This window comes from Pristiophorus japonicus, chromosome 14 (assembly GCF_044704955.1).
Source record: "Pristiophorus japonicus isolate sPriJap1 chromosome 14, sPriJap1.hap1, whole genome shotgun sequence".
Classification (NCBI taxonomy): Eukaryota; Metazoa; Chordata; class Chondrichthyes; family Pristiophoridae; genus Pristiophorus; species Pristiophorus japonicus.
This window is the reverse complement of record NC_091990.1, coordinates 94,250,687-94,267,882: the sequence shown is the minus strand read 5'-3', so window position 1 is coordinate 94,267,882 and position 17,196 is coordinate 94,250,687. Positions and strand designations below refer to the sequence as shown.

General features: G+C 46.1%; 1 protein-coding gene across 1 annotated transcript in view; it reads right to left on the bottom strand.

Annotated features, from left to right (window-relative positions):
* Positions 1-17,196, bottom strand: part of LOC139279435 (N-acetyl-beta-glucosaminyl-glycoprotein 4-beta-N-acetylgalactosaminyltransferase 1-like) — a 980,786-nt gene that overhangs the window by 785,776 nt on the left and 177,814 nt on the right. The window lies entirely within an intron of this gene.

Genomic DNA, 17,196 nt, shown 5'->3' with positions numbered 1-17,196 from the left:
GTGCAATCAAGCAGACACAACATGATTCATGAAGGGGAAATCATGTGTAACTAATTTACTGGAATTCTTTGAGGATATAACGGGCATGGTGGATAGAGGTGTACCGATGGATGTGGTGTATTTAGATTTCCAAAAGGCATTCGATAAGGTGCCACACAAAAGGTTACTGCAGAAGATAAAGGTACGCGGAGTCAGAGGAAATGTATTAGCATGGATCGAGAATTGGCTGACTAACAGAAAGCAGAGAGTCTGGATAAATGGGTCCTTTTCGGGTTGGAAATCGGTGGTTAGTGGTGTGCCACAGGGATCGGTGCTGGGACCACAACTGTTTACAATATACACAGATGACCTGGAAGAGGGGACAGAGTGTAGTGTAACAAAATTTGCAGATGACACAAAGATACGTGGGAAAGCGGGTTGTGTAGAGGACACAGAGAGGCTGCAAAGAGATTTAGATAGGTTAAGCGAATAGGCTAAGGTTTGGCAGATGGAATACAATGTCGGAAAATGTGAGGTCATCCACTTTGGGGAAAAAAACAGTAAAAGGGAATATTATTTGAATGGGGAGAAATTACAACATGCTGCAGTGCAGAGGGACCTGGGGGTCCTTGTGCATGAATCCCAAAAAGTTAGTTTGCAGGTGCATCAGGTAATCAGGAAGGCGAATGGAATGTTGACCTTCATTGCGAGAGGGATGGAGTACAAAAGCAGGGAGGTCCTGCTGCAACTGTACAGGGTATTGGTGAGGCCGCACCTGGAGTACTGCGTGCAGTTTTGGTCACCTTACTTAAGGAAGGATATACTAGCTTTGGAAGGAGTACAGAGACGATTCACTAGGCTGATTCCGGAGATGAGGGGGTTACCTTATGATGATAGATTGAGTAGACTGGGTCTTTAATTGTTGGAGTTCAGAAGGATGAGGGGTGATCTTATAGAAACATTTAAAATAATGAAAGGAATAGACAAGATAGAGGCAGAGAGGTTGTTTCCACTGGTCGGGTAGACTAGAACTAGGGGGCACAGCCTCAAAATACGGGGGAGCCAATTCAAAACCGAGTTGAGAAGGAATTTCTTCTCCCAGAGGGTTGTGAATCTGTGGAATTCTCTGCCCAAGGAAGCAGTTGAGGCTAGCTCATTGAATATATTCAAATCACAGATAGATAGATTTTTAACCAATAAGGGAATTAAGGGTTATGGGGAGCGGGCGGGTAAGTGGAGCTGAGTCCACGGCCAGATCAGCCATGATCTTGTTGAATGGCGGAGCAGGCTCGAGGGGCTAGATGGCCTACTCCTGTTCCTAATTCTTATGTTCTTATGTAGAGTTTAGAGCCTAGGCAGCTGAAGACACGTCCCCCAGTGGTGGAGCAATTAAAATTGGGGAATCTGCAACAGGCCAGAATTGGAGGAGCGCAGATATCTCAGAAGGTTGTCGGGCTGGCGGTTACAGAGATAAGGAGGGACGAGACCATGGAGAGATTTCAAAACAAGAATGCGAATTTTAAAATGGAACCATTGCTTATGCGTGAGCCAATGTAGATCACCGAGCACAGAGTTGGTGGCTGAACAGCACATGGTGCGAGTTCGGATAGGGGCAGCAGAGTTTTGGACGATCTCAAGTTTATGGAGGGTGGAAGATTGGAGGCCAGCTAGGAGTGCAGTAGAATTGTCAAGTCTAGAGGTGATAAAGGCATAGGTGAGGGTTTCACAAGCAGGGAAGCTGAGGTAGGGGTGGAGTCAGGCGATGTTTCGGAGGTGGTGGTAGGCGGTCTTCGTGAAGGAGCTGCTATGTGATCGGAAGCTCATCTCAGGGTCAAATACAACACCAAGGATGTCAACAATCTGGTTTAGCCTCAAGAAGTTGCCAGGGAAAGGGATGGAGTCAGTGGAGAGGGATGGAGTTCGTGGCTATGGAATGGAGTTTGCGCCGGGTCTCGAAGACAATGCGGGTAAAATTCGGTTACATCCCATTTGGGGGTGGTAACCAAGTCAGGGCGGGACTTCCTGCGCCCGGCATGGAAGTTCCACCCTGGCCGTGAAATTTGGGTCACTACCCCTCATAGGAAGTGCAGCACAATGTCCAACACTCAGGGCCCAATTTTCCACATGATTTGCGCCTGATTTTTAGGAGCAACTGGTGGAGAACGGACTATCTTAGAAATCGCAATTCTCCACATTTTTTTTTCTGCAGTTCTAGTCAGGTAGAACAGTTCTACTTTGGAACAGAATTTTTTCTTCAAAAGGGGGCGTGACCGGCCACTGACGCCTGATTTCAAAGTTTTCACAGTGAAAACGTACTCCAAACTAACTTAGAATGGAGCAAGTGAAGATTTTTGTAGAACTGAAAAAACCTGTTCTGCACATTAAAAAATCAGGCGCATGTTACAAATTAGGCGTCCAGAACGAGGTCGGCGGGGAGGGGGGGGGGAAGGGAAGTCATTAAATTCTACAATAAATCCTTATTTATACTTCTACAAATATTATACAAATAAATCCAACCTGAATAAACATTTATAAGCAAAGAAAAGATTAAATAAACCATCTTCCTACCTGTGTGAAACTGCATCAGCCAGGGAGAATGCTGCAGTCAGCCTGAGGCGCCCGTTCTTCCCGCGGGGGGGGAGGAGGCGCCCGTTCTTCTCGCGGGGGGGGGAGGGGGGGAGGCGCCCGTTCTTCTCGCGGGTGGGGGGGGGGGGAGGCGCCCGTTCTTCCCGCGGGGGGAGGAGGAGGGGGGGGAGGCGCCCGTTCTTCCCGCGGGGGGGAAGGGGGAGGCGCCCGTTCTTTCCCGTGGGGGGGGCGGGGAGGAGGCGCCCGTTCTTCCCGCGGGGGAGGGGGGAAGGAGACAGTGAGAAGGCTGCAAGTGCTGATGTGCTGATGGCAATGTGCTTTTATTAAAAAATGTTCAAAAATTAAACAGCTACAAAAAACTACAAAAATGGCCGAGTGCCAATGTTTCCTTCACACTGCGCGTGCGCAAACGCTCCAACGCGCACGTGCAGTGTTGCCGGCAGGAAAAAAACTAATTTAAATAGTACCCGCCCCCTCCCACTTACAAAATCGGCGCGAGTGTAGGCTCCGCCCCCCCTGGGCGCCGCGCCAGGCAGACAAGGAGCTGCAGAACGCTCCAGAATTGCGAGTTTTTTTTTTAGGTGCCGTTTTAGGCGCGAAAAACGGGCGCCCAGCTCGGAGGGGCGCCCGTTTTTTATTGTGTGGAAACTTGGGCCCTTTGAGAGAGCTATCCAATTAGCCCCACTCCCCTGCTTATTCTCCATAAACATGCAAATTTTTCCCTTTCAAGTGTTTAGCCAATTCCCTTTTGAAAGTTATTATTTGAATCTGCATACCTTGCAGTGCATTCCAGATCATAACAACTAACTGCGTAAAAAGGATTCTCCTCATCTTCCCCCGGTTCTATTGTGAATGATCTTAAATCTATGTCCTCTGATCACCGACCCTCTAGCCAGTGGCAACAGTTTCTTCTCATTTAATCTACCAAAATCCCTCGTAATTTTTAACACCTCTATAAATCTCCCCTTGGCCTTCTCTGCTCTGAGGAGAACAATCCCAGCGTCTCGCCACATAACTAAAATCCCTCATCTCTGAAAACAACATTTGGTACTGGAAAGTGCCTGGTGCAGGAAGTACTGTATCCCAGGAAGGAATCTCTTTAGCAAAGGAGATGGGGGAGACAGAAAAATTAGCAGAAAATGGAGAAAAGAAAAGAAAAAAAAATAAACAAAATAAATAAGTCTATGAGTCACCTATTTAAGGAAGGATATACTTGCTTTGGAGGCTGTTCAGAGAAGGTCCACTAGGTTGATTCCAGAGATGAGGGGGTTGACTTATGAAGAAAGGTTGAGTAGGTTGGGCCTATACACACTGAAGTTCAGAAAAATGGGGTCAAGTTTCGGCCTGAGTTGCTCCTATTTTTTTGGAACAACTGGCTCAGAATGGAGTATCTTAGAAATTGCAATTCTCGACATTTAGTTCGCTCCAGTTCGAGTCAGTTAGAACAGTTTCATTTTGGAACAGATTTTTTTTTCAAAAGTGGGCGTGTCCAGCCACTTACACTTGTTTTGAAAGTTTAGGCAGTGAAAACTTACTCCAAACTAACTTAGAATGAAGTAAGCTCAGAAAAATCTTGCCTACACTTTAGAAATCAGGGACCCAAGTTTCCACATGATTTGCGCCTGATTTTTAGGAGCAACTGGTGGAGAACGGACTATCTTAGAAATCGCAATTCTCCACATTTTTTTTTCTGCAGTTCTAGTCAGGTAGAACAGTTCTACTTTGGAACAGAATTTTTTCTTCAAAAGGGGGCGTGTCCGGCCACTGACGCCTGATTTGAAAGTTTCCACGGTGAAAACGTACTCCAAACTAAAGTAGAATGGAGCCAGTGAAGATTTTTGTAGAACTGAAAAAGCCTGTTCTACATATAAAAAAATCAGGTGCAGGTTACAAATTAGGCGTCCAGAATGAGGTGGGGGGGGGGAAGGGAAGTCATTAAATTCTACAATAAATCCTTATTTATACTTCTACAAATATTATACAAATAAATCCAACCTGAATAAACATTTATAAGCAAAGAAAAGATTAAATAAACCATCTTCCTACCTGTGTGAAAGTGCTTCAGCCAGGGAGAATTCTGCAGCCGTTCGTGCTGCTGAGCGGGAGCGGGGGGAGGGGAAGGAGAAAGCGGTTTGTTGTTGTGGAGGAGAGGGAGGGGAAGGAGACAGCAGTTTGTTGCCACGGAGGGGAGGGAGGGGAAGGAGAAAGCGGTTTGTTGTTGTGGAGGAGAGGGAGGGGAAGGAGACAGCAGTTTGTTGCCACGGAGGGGAGGGAGGGGAAGGAGACAGCGGTTTGTTGCCACGGAGGGGAGGGAGGGGAAGGAGACAGCGGGTTGTTGCCGCGGAGGGGAGGGGAGGGAGGGGAAGGAGACAGCGGGTTGTTGTTGTGGAGGGGAGGGAGGGGAAGGAGACAGCGGGTTGTTGCCGCGGAGGGGAGGGAGGGGAAGGAGACAGCGGGTTGTTGTTGTGGAGGGGAGGGAGGGGAAGGAGACAGCCGGTTGTTGTTGTGGAGGGGAGGGAGAGGAAAGAGACAGCGGTTTGTTGCTGCGGAGGGGAGGGAGGGGAAGGAGACAGTGAGAAGGGTAGCCTCAGTGCTGATGGCAATGTGATTTTATTAAAAAATGTTAAAAATTAAACAGCTACAAAGAACTACAAAAATGGCCGAGTGCCAATGTTTTTTTTCACACTGAGCATGCGCGAACACTCCAACGCGCACGCGCAGCGTTGCCGGCAGGAAAAAAACTAATTTAAATAGTACCCGCCCCCTCCCACTTACAAAATCGGCGCGAGTGTAGGCTCCGCCCCCCTGGGCGCTGCGCCAAACAGACAAGGAGCTGCAAAGCGCTCAAGAATAGCGCGGTTTTTTTCTGGCGCCGTTTTAGGCGCGAAAAACGGGCGCCCAGCTCGGAGGGGCACCCATTTTTTATCCTGTGGAAACTTGGGCCCCAGGTGTGGGAACGAGAGATGGGGTGGGGGGTGGGAAGTTTAGAAACATGAAACATCACTTTTACAAATAAAGAGGCATCGTCAATAATAAATGATAAATAAATCAATAAATCAAACAATAAATGAATCCAAAAAAAATTAATAAAAAATTAAAAAAAATAAAAAATCAATAAATAAAAAATTAAGTTTCTACCCACTGCAGCACCAGGAGCCTGCCAACAGCGTGCTGGGACAGCAACCCCCCCACCCCCCCCCCCAACCCCCAGTGTGTCTCTCTCTGTCTCTGTCAGTATCTCTCTCTCTCAGTCTGTCTGTCAGTGTGTGTCTCTCTCTCTCTCTCTCTCTCTGTCTGTGTCAGCTGCGGGGGTGGGGCGGAGCCACAGCCACAGCCAGAGCAAGAGCTGGAGGAAGGAAATGCAGTCCGATCTTCGCCGCCCTAGTGAGCCCATTTGGCCAGGGCTAGGGGCGGCGTGTTTCAGGCCCCTCCTACACAGTTTCGGTCGCCTGGAGCTACTGCACATGCGCGCACACCGTAGCACGCATGTGCAGAGGTCCCGGTGCTGACTGGCTCCGGCCCTGACTGCTTGTGCTGTGCTGTGCCGAGGGCCTGGATCGACCTGAGGGAGGGGAGAATACCGAGGTAAGTTTTCGGCGCGGTTTTGAGCGCGGAAATCAGGCGTGGTTCGCGGGGCTGCGCCGTTCTAGGCGCGGCCCGAAACTTGACCCCAATGAGTGGTGATCTTATCAAAACATATAAGATAATAAGTGGGCTCAACAAGGTGGATGCAGAGAGGATATTTCCACTCAGGGGAAACTAAAACTAGGGGACATAGTCTCAGAATAAGGGGCCGCCCATTTAAAACTGAGGTGAGGAGGAATTTCTTCTCTCAGAGGGTTGTAAATCTATAGAATTCTCTGCCTCAGAGAGCTGTGGAGGCTGGGTCATTGAATATATTTAAGGCGGTGATAGACAGATTTTTGAGCGATAAGGGAATAAAGGGTTATTGGGAGCGGACAGGGAAGTGGAGCTGAGTCCATGATCAGATCAGCCATGATCTTATTAAATGGCGGAGCAGGCTCGAGGGGCCAGGTGGCCGACTCCTGCTCCTATTTCTTATGTTCTTATGTTATTTTGTTGCTCCACAATTTTTTTCTCTCCAACCACCAGACTGTCAGTGATAGGAAACACTTGAATAGTAGTTTATTATAACCACAAGCTGAAAGCTGGTACAACTCAATCTCTTAAGTATTGCACACCCTCCAATCTGCTCAAATATTCAAGGCTTTTAAACCTGATTCAAGATCAGTCTTTTAAATAGATAAACTTTTTCAAGACAGAAAAACAGTACTTTTTGTTGCTGAACAGTTGCTAATATTTGTTTTACATATCTTATCACAGATTTGAATACTGCACCATGGGAGAATTTTAAAAATGATCAGAAAAGGTTGCCAATATATCCAAGGAGTTCTTTTCAGCAGAGAGGCTAAGCCTCAGTGTGCTCATTCTATGAACTGTACAGTTTATATGGTGGGCTCTGAACTAGAATTTTCAGGCAGGACATTACCTGATTAAATCAGCATTTTGCACAAATTTGTTCCAGCAGCGCAAACCCAATATGTGACTTCTCTTAAACAATCAGTTTTAAAAATGGAGCAATAGGCTTAATGAAGCCAGACGGACCAGCTGTCATGTTTATCTAGGGTCAGGTATATTGGGGTCAAGTTTCGGCCTGAGTTGCTCCTATTTTTTTGGAGCAACTAGTTTAGAATGGAGTATCTTAGAAATTGCAATTCTCAGCCTTTAGTTTGCTCCAGTTCTAGTGAGGTAGAACAGTTTCATTTTTGAACAGATTTTTTTTTTCAAAAGGGGGCGTGTCCAGCCACTTATGCCTGTTTTGCAAGTTGAGGCAGCAAAAACTTACTCCAAACTAACTTCGAATGGAGTAAGTGTAGATTTTTGTACGCTCAGAAAAACCTTGCCTACACTTAGAAATCAGGCGTAGGGAACGAGAGATGGCCGGGGGGGGGTTTTACAAACATTAAACACTTCGCTTTTACAAATAAAGAGCCATCATCAATAATAAATGATAAATAAATCAATAAATAAACCAATAAATCAATCCAAATAAATTAAAAAATAAAATTTAAAAAAAAAAATTAAAAATCACTCAATAAATAAAAAATTATTTCTACTCACCTACTGCAGCACCAGGGAGAAGGGGGAGGGGTAGAGAAGAAAATGGGGGGGGAAGAGAAGATGATGGGGGGGGGAAAGAGAAGAAGATGGGGGGGGGGAAAGAGAAGAAGATGGGGGGGGAAAGAGAAGAAGATGGGGGGGGGAAAGAGAAGATGATGGGGGGGGGGAAAGAGAAGATGATGGGGGGGAAAGAGAAGAAGATGGGGGGGGGGGAAGAGAAGATGGGGGGGTAAAGAGAAGAAGATGGGGGGGGAAAGAGAAGAAGATGGGGGGGGAAAGAGAAGATGGGGGGGGAAAGAGAAGATGGGGGGGTAAAGAGAAGAAGATGGGGGGCGAAAGAGAAGAAGATGGGGGGGGAAGAGAAGAAGATGGGGGGGGAAGAGAAGATGGGAGGGGAAGAGAAGAAGATGGGGGGGGAAGAGAAGAAGATGGGGGGGGAAAGAGATGATTAGGGGGAAAAGAGAAGATGGTGGGGGTGGAGAAGAAGATTGGGGGTGGGAGAAGAGAGGAAGATGGGGGGGGCGGAAGAGAGAAGACGAGGAAGAAGCCGCCCCACACACAGCCGATGCCGGGCTGCCGAGGACTTCGGGCAGGGCCCGCACGCAGCCGATGCCAGCCAACGCCGCTAACTCTTCGGGCGGAGCCCGCCCCAGCAAGAGGCTGGGCGGGTGGGCCCCACCGCCGAGATAAGATGCGCAGGCCACTCGGCCGGGGATAGGGGGCGACGTCCCTTCGGCCTGGGATAGGGTCGTCGCCCCGGAGACAGGACAGCGGCAGCTGCTGCGCACGCGTGCAGCTGCCAGCACTGTTTTCGGCGCAGGGCTGTAGCTCCGCCCCCAGCAGCTCCTGCTGTGCAGCGCCGAGGTGGAATTGGGCCCACAGCTATTGGAGAATCGCGAGGTAAGTATTCGGCGCAATTTTTGTTCTATAAATTAGGCGGGCCTCTCCGATGTGCACTGTTCTAGCGGGCAGCTGAAACCTGACCCCAACGAAAGGATTGATAGTTCACTGAACTTTCACGGTGATAAAGAGATGGGATCAATATGAGCAGTTATATCGATGCCTTGGCGCATCACACCAAATCACATTCGAGCTAAAATGACAGGGGTCTGCAGGATCTAACATTTAGCTCCATTCATTCATAATTTCTGACAAGTGCCCTCTTTTACAAGGCACCACTAAAACAATTGGCTCTCAAAGAATTAAATGTTTAAAATGTTATTTTGTTTTGACAATCAATGAAAATTTATATGTCCAGCATTAAAAAAAAATTGTTAATGAGTGTTTGTACAGATTGTGCAACTTAAAAATGTTTTGCTTTCCTGGAACCCAATCCGGCAATGCCTGAATTAAATATCCTCATCCTTTTTTTCAAATTCCTCCATGCCCTCGTTTTACTACATTACAGGCACTATATAAATGCAAGTTATTGTTATTGTTATTGGTTCCTCTTCTTTGGTTCAGGTCTCCCTAACTACCTAACAATGGCCAGCAGTGTGGGACAGCTATCAGCACCAATGCCTGCACCATTGTTGCATGTTGCATTGAGCCCAGTTGTAGATCACCAGGTAATTTTCCATTCCTCTCCGCGCCTCATTCCGCCCCTAACCACAGAAAGCACCTAGCATCTGTCTTCTGCTCTGCATCTCCCCAGGCTGATTGAGATTGGCAGAAACTGCAGCATTCAAAGCAATCCAATGAAAAAAAGAAAGAATTTACATCTATACAGTGGCTTTCACCTCAGGATGTCCCAAATCGGCTTACAACCAATGAAGTACTTTTTGACGTGTAGTTACTGTTGTAATGTAGGAAATGCGGCAGCCAATTTGTGCACAGCAAGATACCACAAGCAGCAATATGATAATAACACATGTTTTTGTGATGTTGTTTGAGGGATAAATATTAGCCACAGCACCAGGGAGAACTTCCCTGCTCTGCTTCGAAATAGTGCCGCGGGATTATTTACATTTACCTGAGAGGGCAGGCTCAGGCTTAATGTCTCAGCCGAAAAAAGGCACCTCTGACAGTGCAGCACTTCCTCAGTACTGCTCTGTCGTGTCAGCCTAGTTTTTGTGCTCAAGTCTCTAAAGTGGGATATGAACCCACAATCTTCTGATCCAAAGGCAAGAGTGCTACTGCGATGGCTGACATCTACACGTATGTTTCTATTGTAGTCCTTACTACTTGGGGGATCAAGGGGTATGGCGGGAAAGCAGGAATGGGGTACTGAAGTTGCATGTTCAGCCAAGAACTCATTGAATGGCGGTGCAGGCTCGAAGGGCCAAATGGCCTACTCCTGCACCTATTTTCTATGTTTCTATGGGCCCAAGTTTCCACAGGATAAAAAACGGGCGCCCCTCCGAGCTGGGCGCCCGTTTTTTGCGCCGAAAACGGCGCCAAAAAAAAAACACACTATTCTCAAGCGCTTTGCATCTCCTTGTCTGTTTGGCGCGGCGCCCAGGGGGGCGGAGCCTACACTCGCGCCAATTTTGTAAGTGGGAGGGGGCGGGTACTATTTAAATTAGTTTTTTCCTGCCGGCAACGCTGCGCGTGCGCTTTGGAGCGTTTGTGCATGCTCAGTGTGAAAAAAACATTGGCACTCGACCATTTTTGTAGTTCTTGGTAGCTGTTTAATTTTTGAACATTTTTTAATAAAAGCACATTGCCATCAGCACATCAGCACTGAGGCTTCTTGCCGCCTTCTCACTGTCTCCTTCCCCTCTCCACCCTCCACGGCAACAAACGGCTGTTTCCTCCCCCTCCCTCCCCTCCGCGGCGGCAACAAACCGCTGTCTCCTTCACCTCCCTCCCCTCCGCGGCAACAAACCGCTGTTTCCTTCCCCTCCCTCCCCTCCGCGGCGGCAAACGGCAGTTTCCTTCCCCTCCCTCCCCTCCGCGGCGGCAAACGGCAGTTTCCTTCCCCTCCCTCCCCTCCGCAGCGGCAAACCGCGGTTTCCTTCCGCACCCCCCGCGGCAACGAACGATGGCTGAAGCACTTTCACACAGGTAGGAAGATGGTTTATTTAATCTTTTCTTGGCTTATAAATGTTTATTCAGGTTGGATTTATTTGTATAATATTTGTAGAAGTATAAATAAGGATTGACTGTAGAATTTAATGACTTCCCTTCCCCCCCACCTCGTTCTGGACGCCTAATTTGTAACCTGCACCTGATTTTTTAATGTGTAGAACAGGTTTTTTCAGCTCTACAAAAATCTTCACTTGCTCCATTCTACTTTAGTTTGGAGTACGTTTTCACTGTGGAAACTTTCAAATCAGGCGTCAGTGGCCGGACACGCCCCCGTTTGAAGAAAAAATTCTGTTCCAAAGTAGAACTGTTCTACCTCACTGGAACTGCAGAAAAAAAAATGTGGAGAATTGCGATTTCTAAGATAGTCCGTTCTCCACCAGTTGCTCCTAAAAATCAGGCGCAAATCATGTGGAAACTTGGGCCCTATGTTTCTATGTATCCACTCTACAGGACAATCGGCAATGTGCGGCACAACTATACCATTAATGTCAGCATCTCCAAAAAAACGACTTCCTTTTGTTACATTGAAAATTTTACGTTGTACATAATTAGCAGCTGGTTAAATTAATTGGCAGTAATATTTTAATAGCCAGACTTACAATGGTTGCTAAATATTGGGAGTATTCAATAACATTGCGAGACTGGTCCAACACTTCAAGCAGATGATAACTGCCGACTCAGGTATCATAAAGGCACCCAAATCAGACTGTGCTTCGAGCTGCCCTTCCAGACAAGATCTCCAGGGCAATAAATAATGTCACTATTTTAACACAACTGATACGGACAATTTGAATTGCATTAAACAGTCTTTCCATTGTGGACCCTATAATTTGTATCCATTACCCCACCCTGCTGGGAACGATTGGGAATCACTCTCTCAGATAAAGCTTGAAATCTGCAGGATGTCAACTGTAATTCAATATTCAGTCTTCCTAGTCTTTCTCTGTTGATAAACAATGTTGTAGATCAGGATGGGATAGAATTTTTCACCAGTTAAAATGTCCTGGATGCCTGAACCAGACAGACCAGGAAGGTCCCAGCTTATTGAACCGTTGCAGTCCATGTGGTGAAGGTACTCCCGCAATGCCATTAGGTAGGGAGTACCAAGATTTTTTCAAGGAGAAGTCTCACCACCACTTTCTCAAGGGTAACTAGAGATAGGCATTAAATACTGCCCTTGTTAGCGACATCCATATCCCCAGAATGAATTTAAAAAGTGCCAATGTGGACAGGGGCAGGAAAGGGCTCAGCTGTGATAACTTCCTCCAGCCCCCACACCCCCGCCCCCAATAGTCCGCTGACACTTGATTGTGACACATCCTCCACCATCCCAGCTAAAGAATAGTTCCTCGGGCAAGATGCAGGAGAGCTGCCTGTCCTAATGGAACCCTACTGCAAAATGCACTAATTAAAAGCTTCAATTTGATTACAAAAATATATATTTTTAAATCCTGACCCATGCTTAGTTCAACGAAACAAAGCGCAATCCTGATGAGAGGAGCAACTGTGCAGCTGCCTGGTCCTCCAAAAAGCAGCCCTGCAGAATGATCACACACTGGGTCGAGGAGCAGGAAGAACATAAGAACATAAGAACATAAGAATTAGGAACAGGAGTAGGCCATCTAGCCCCTCGAGCCTGCTCCGCCAATCAACAAGATCATGGCTGATCTGGCCGTGGACTCAGCTCCACTTACCCGCCCGCTCCCCATAACCCTTAATTCCCTTATTCGTTAAAAATCTATCTATCTGTGATTTGAATACATTCAATGAGCTAGCCTCAACTGCTTCCTTGGGCAGAGAATTCCACAGATTCACAACCCTCTGGGAGAAGAAATTTCTTCTCAACTCGGTTTTAAATTGGCTCCCCCGTATTTTGAGGCTGTGCCCCCTAGTTCTAGTCTCCCCGACCAGTGGAAACAACTTCTCTGCCTCTATCTTGTCTATCCCTTTCATTATTTTAAATGTTTCTATAAGATCACCCCTCATCCTTCTGAACTCCAACGAGTAAAGACCCAGTCTACTCAATCTATCATCATAAGGTAACCCCCTCATCTCCGGAATCAGCCTAGTGAATCGTCTCTGTACCCCCTCCAAAGCTAGTATATCCTTCGTTAAGTAAGGTGACCAAAACTGCACGCAGTACTCCAGTTGAGCGAGGTGAAGAAATGCACTAGACACAAAGGGCTTGGATTTCTGCTGCCTCTCCTTAGTATAAATTGTTTGATAGATGTTCATCTCACTCTTTTTGTCTACCATGGAAAGTACCGGATAACTCTGCATCACTTGTTTAACCATTTGGGACAGTTTCACTTCTCCATCTGAAAGTTATAAAGATGATATCGGTGAAAGACTGTCTGAATTTAAAACTACAATCAAGTTAATTAGCACAACACAGATCAATATATTCATCACAAAATAAAAAATACGCAACAAAAATAATCAGAACTACTTCATGAGAATTCCCAATGGTTAAATATTTTGGAGACTAATCCTAGTTTTACAGAGGAGGGGGAAATCTGGTCCCACTAGGGTCAACACTACCATTCAAGGATTTTTGAGGGGATTGGGAAGGTGTTTTATGGTGAGTAATACAATTTTATTGAATAAATAAACTTACCTGCAATATGTAAATACAGGTTGAACCTCCATAATCCGGGACTCCCTTATCCGGCACCACCCCTCGTCCGGCATCATTCCCGACGGCGGGGGTGGGGGGCGCATGCGCAGATAAATTTTTTTCGTATTCACCAAAATTCTCTGTTCCACTAAGACGGAGAGTCCTTCCTCGGGTCTGGTTCTGAAGGCACTGATTGCCTAAGTGGCCTTGACGATGGGTATTCAAGTTGGGGGGGTGGGGGTGGGGGGGAAAGAGAGGTTCAACCTGTACTACTAATAATATTTTGAATTAAATTATAAATAAAAGCTTGATAAGTTTTTTTTTTAAAAAAGAAATATATTTAAAAATCCCCCACCCCGCCCCGGCAAGTTTTTCGCTTTGCCGAGCTTGGCCGCTATCTTTCTCCTCGATGCCGGGGTTACGGGCTGCCTCCTCCTCGTCGCCCTGCTGGAACTCTTGCAGCCACAGTCCTCGGGCCGGCCGCTCCTCCGCTCAGTGCTTCCTCCGGGGAGCCGGGCCGGCGGGTCGCACCGACTCTTCGGACCGCGCCGATCTCCCGCTGGTGCCATCGACACTTCGGGGCCTGCCGACGCTTCAGGCCCACTGGGCCCACCGACCCCCTCCCACCCACCCCCGACCTCAGGCGACCTCCTCCCTCCCCTCCCCGACCCGACCTCAGGCCGCTGACCTCCAGCAAAATCCCTTATCCCTGGCACAGGCCAGGTCCCGAAGGTGCCGGATAAGGGAAGTTCAACCTGTAGTTCTAATGGACATGAATCCATTCATCGCACCCACCTCCCACGGTGAGTGTGGTTTCCATTAGGCTAATTTAAAGAAACAGCACAGACACAGACAGTGGACTATTCCATATGATTCTAAAGATCATGGCCAGAACATGTGCAACGCTGGTTCTATATCATTCACAGTAAAAGCTTGGACGTTTAGCCAATTTAGACTTTTATTTAATGCACCGAGGCCTGATCCTGTAATACTGGAAAAATTACAAATCCATTAACCAGGTCACTGGTTACAGGAAGTTTCTGATGTATTCCTAAGATAGGTTTGAGTGAACAAGGTCCTTTGACATATTTGATCTCATCCTTTCAGGATTCCAGATCTACTCTCTTCCCATTGCAGATTTTAATATCTACTTGAAGATAACAATGCAGCACTCCTATTGCAGTGCCAGCCTCATCCATATGCTCAAAGAAAACAAGAAAACATTGCATTTATACAATGTTTTTCATGACCTCAGGATCACCCAAAGCACTTTACAGTCAACAAAGTACTTTTGAAGTGTAGTCACTGTTGCAATGTAGGAAAAGCAGCAATCAATTTGCACACAGTAAGATCCCACAAACAGAAATGTGATAATGGCCAGATAATCTGTTTTAACGATGTTGGTTAAGAGCTAATAATTGGCCATGATACCAGAGATAACTTCCCTGCTCTTCATTGAAATAGTGTCATGGGATTTTTACTTCCACCCGAGAGAGCAGACAGGCCTCGGGTTAACGTCTCATCCAAAAGACAGCACCTCCGACAGTGCAGCAGTCCCTCAGCACTGCACTGGAGTGTCAATCTAGATTTATGTACTCAAGTTCATGGAGTGGGACTTGAACCCACAACCTTCTGACTCAGAGGCAAGTGTGCTACCCACTGAGCCACAGCTGACATAATCAACTGCTTTGTTGCCTGTCAGGAGCTAAACAATTCATGGTGCGTATCATGACTGAGATTCCCTGGAACAATTCCTTGGCATCATGGGTGAACAACATAAAGCTGAACAATAGAATTAAATATATATGAGGATTTTAAACCATTTTAATTATAATAAGGAATCTATAATTTGCCAGAATTTGGCAGATTGTCTACAGCAACTTTAGTGATTTACTTGAAGCAAAAGAGAACATTTCTGCACAAATGGATGTCTTGTGTATCGGACTTTGGCCAGTACCCATACCTCTCACATGCTCTCTCTTCCCCCTCTCCCACTTTGGTTATTTTTGGAGATGGGGTGCCCTATCAGTATGAGTATATCCTGTCTCCTGATTACCGTTACTCTCAACAAATAACATGGATTGGCCCCGTCAAGTTACCACAATGATTTCTGCTTGACTAGGTTTCATATTTTTGTATATATGCTGATGGATTTGTATTGGCCTAAAATTTTGTTTTCATAATTCTGAAAATGCAACAAAGAGTAATAAACTGCGTCCAATACGGCTGTGATGTGTCAACCAGGCTGTGCTGGAAAATAAGAACATGTATCATAGGCAAGAAAAGGCTATAAGCCCAATTAAGTTGGTCCTCTAGTAACCTAGCTCTCCCATTATAGCAGCATGAATACCCTAAATGTTTTGCCTGGCAGGTTTTTCCAATGTTTGAAAACTATGCTTGCGAAATGTATTCACTTATTTATTTGTTATAAAAAGCAACCGCCTATTGTCGCCTATGTTATTAAGATGATTGGCAGAATTTGACAGTAATTGGGAAAACGCACTCTGAGATATCAGCAGGCTGGCTGCTTTGAGATATGGTAATGCCACACTGATGGGAGGGGCGGGTGACTTTGTGGTTGGGGTTAAGCTGAATAGTCGGGACAGTTTGAAGGGAGCTCTGAAGTGCATCTAACTCACACTAACGATGCCCTGAGTAAAAAATGAGAACTTATTGAAATTTCCTAGCGCTGATGTTACTCCTCTTCAGGTAAACACATAAATAAGTACCATAGCTGGCTGCTGCCAATCAGTGCTGTCAATCAGTGCTGTATCATCAACTATAAATAAAACTAGAGTGAGCTCCTCAGCCTGGAGAGTCAATAAAAGCGCAAAATGCTCAACAAACTTTAAAACACCTTCCCGTCCCCTCTGCCATGACAGATCATTTCATATTTCTAAACTTTCACCAATTAAAAAAACCCAAATGAAAACAGAAAAATCCCAAAGGTGCTCTTGACCTATGAGCAGTTGTTATTCACTTCATACATACATAAATACCAAGACAATTTTATGACACGTATTTTCAATGCACTGATTTGCATTTTTTTTTAATAGCCTTCTCATAGGAGGCTGTGGGCAACATAAGAACATAAGAAATAGGAGCAGGAGTAAGTCATTCAGTCCCTCGAGCTGCTCCACCATTCAATAAGATCATGGCTGATCTTTTACCTCAACTCCACTTTCCTGCACATATTCCCCATATCCTTTGATTCCCTTAAGCGAGGGATTCATTAAAACTGACTCATGGTGATAAAATTCTGCTGGCATTCTTGCACAGTTGAATTGTTCAACTGTCTATAGGCATATAAATAGTAAGAGGAGTGGTGGAGCCGATTAGAGACCAAAATGGAGACCTACGCATGTAGGCAGAGGGTATGGTTGAGGTATAAATGAGTACTTTGCACCTGTCATTACCAAGGAAGAAGATACTGCCGAAGTCATAATGAAAGAGGAGGTAGTTGAGATACTGGATGGGATAAAAATTTAAAACGAGGTGGTACTAGAAAGGCTGGCTATACTTAAAGTAGATAAGTCACCAGGACCGGATGGGATGCATCCTAGGACGCTGAGGGAAGTGAAGGTGTAAATTGCGGAGATACTGGCCATAATTTTCCAATCTTCCTTGGATACAGGGCTGGTGCCAGACGTCTGGAGAATTGCAAATGTTATACCCTTGCTCAAAAAAGAATGTAAGGATAAATACAGCAGCTACAGGCCAGTCAGTATAACCTCGGTAGTGGGGAAGTTTTTAGAATCAATAATCAGGGACAAAATTAACAGTCATTTGGATAAATGTGGATTAATTAAGGAAAGCCAGCACAGATTTGTTAATGGCAAATC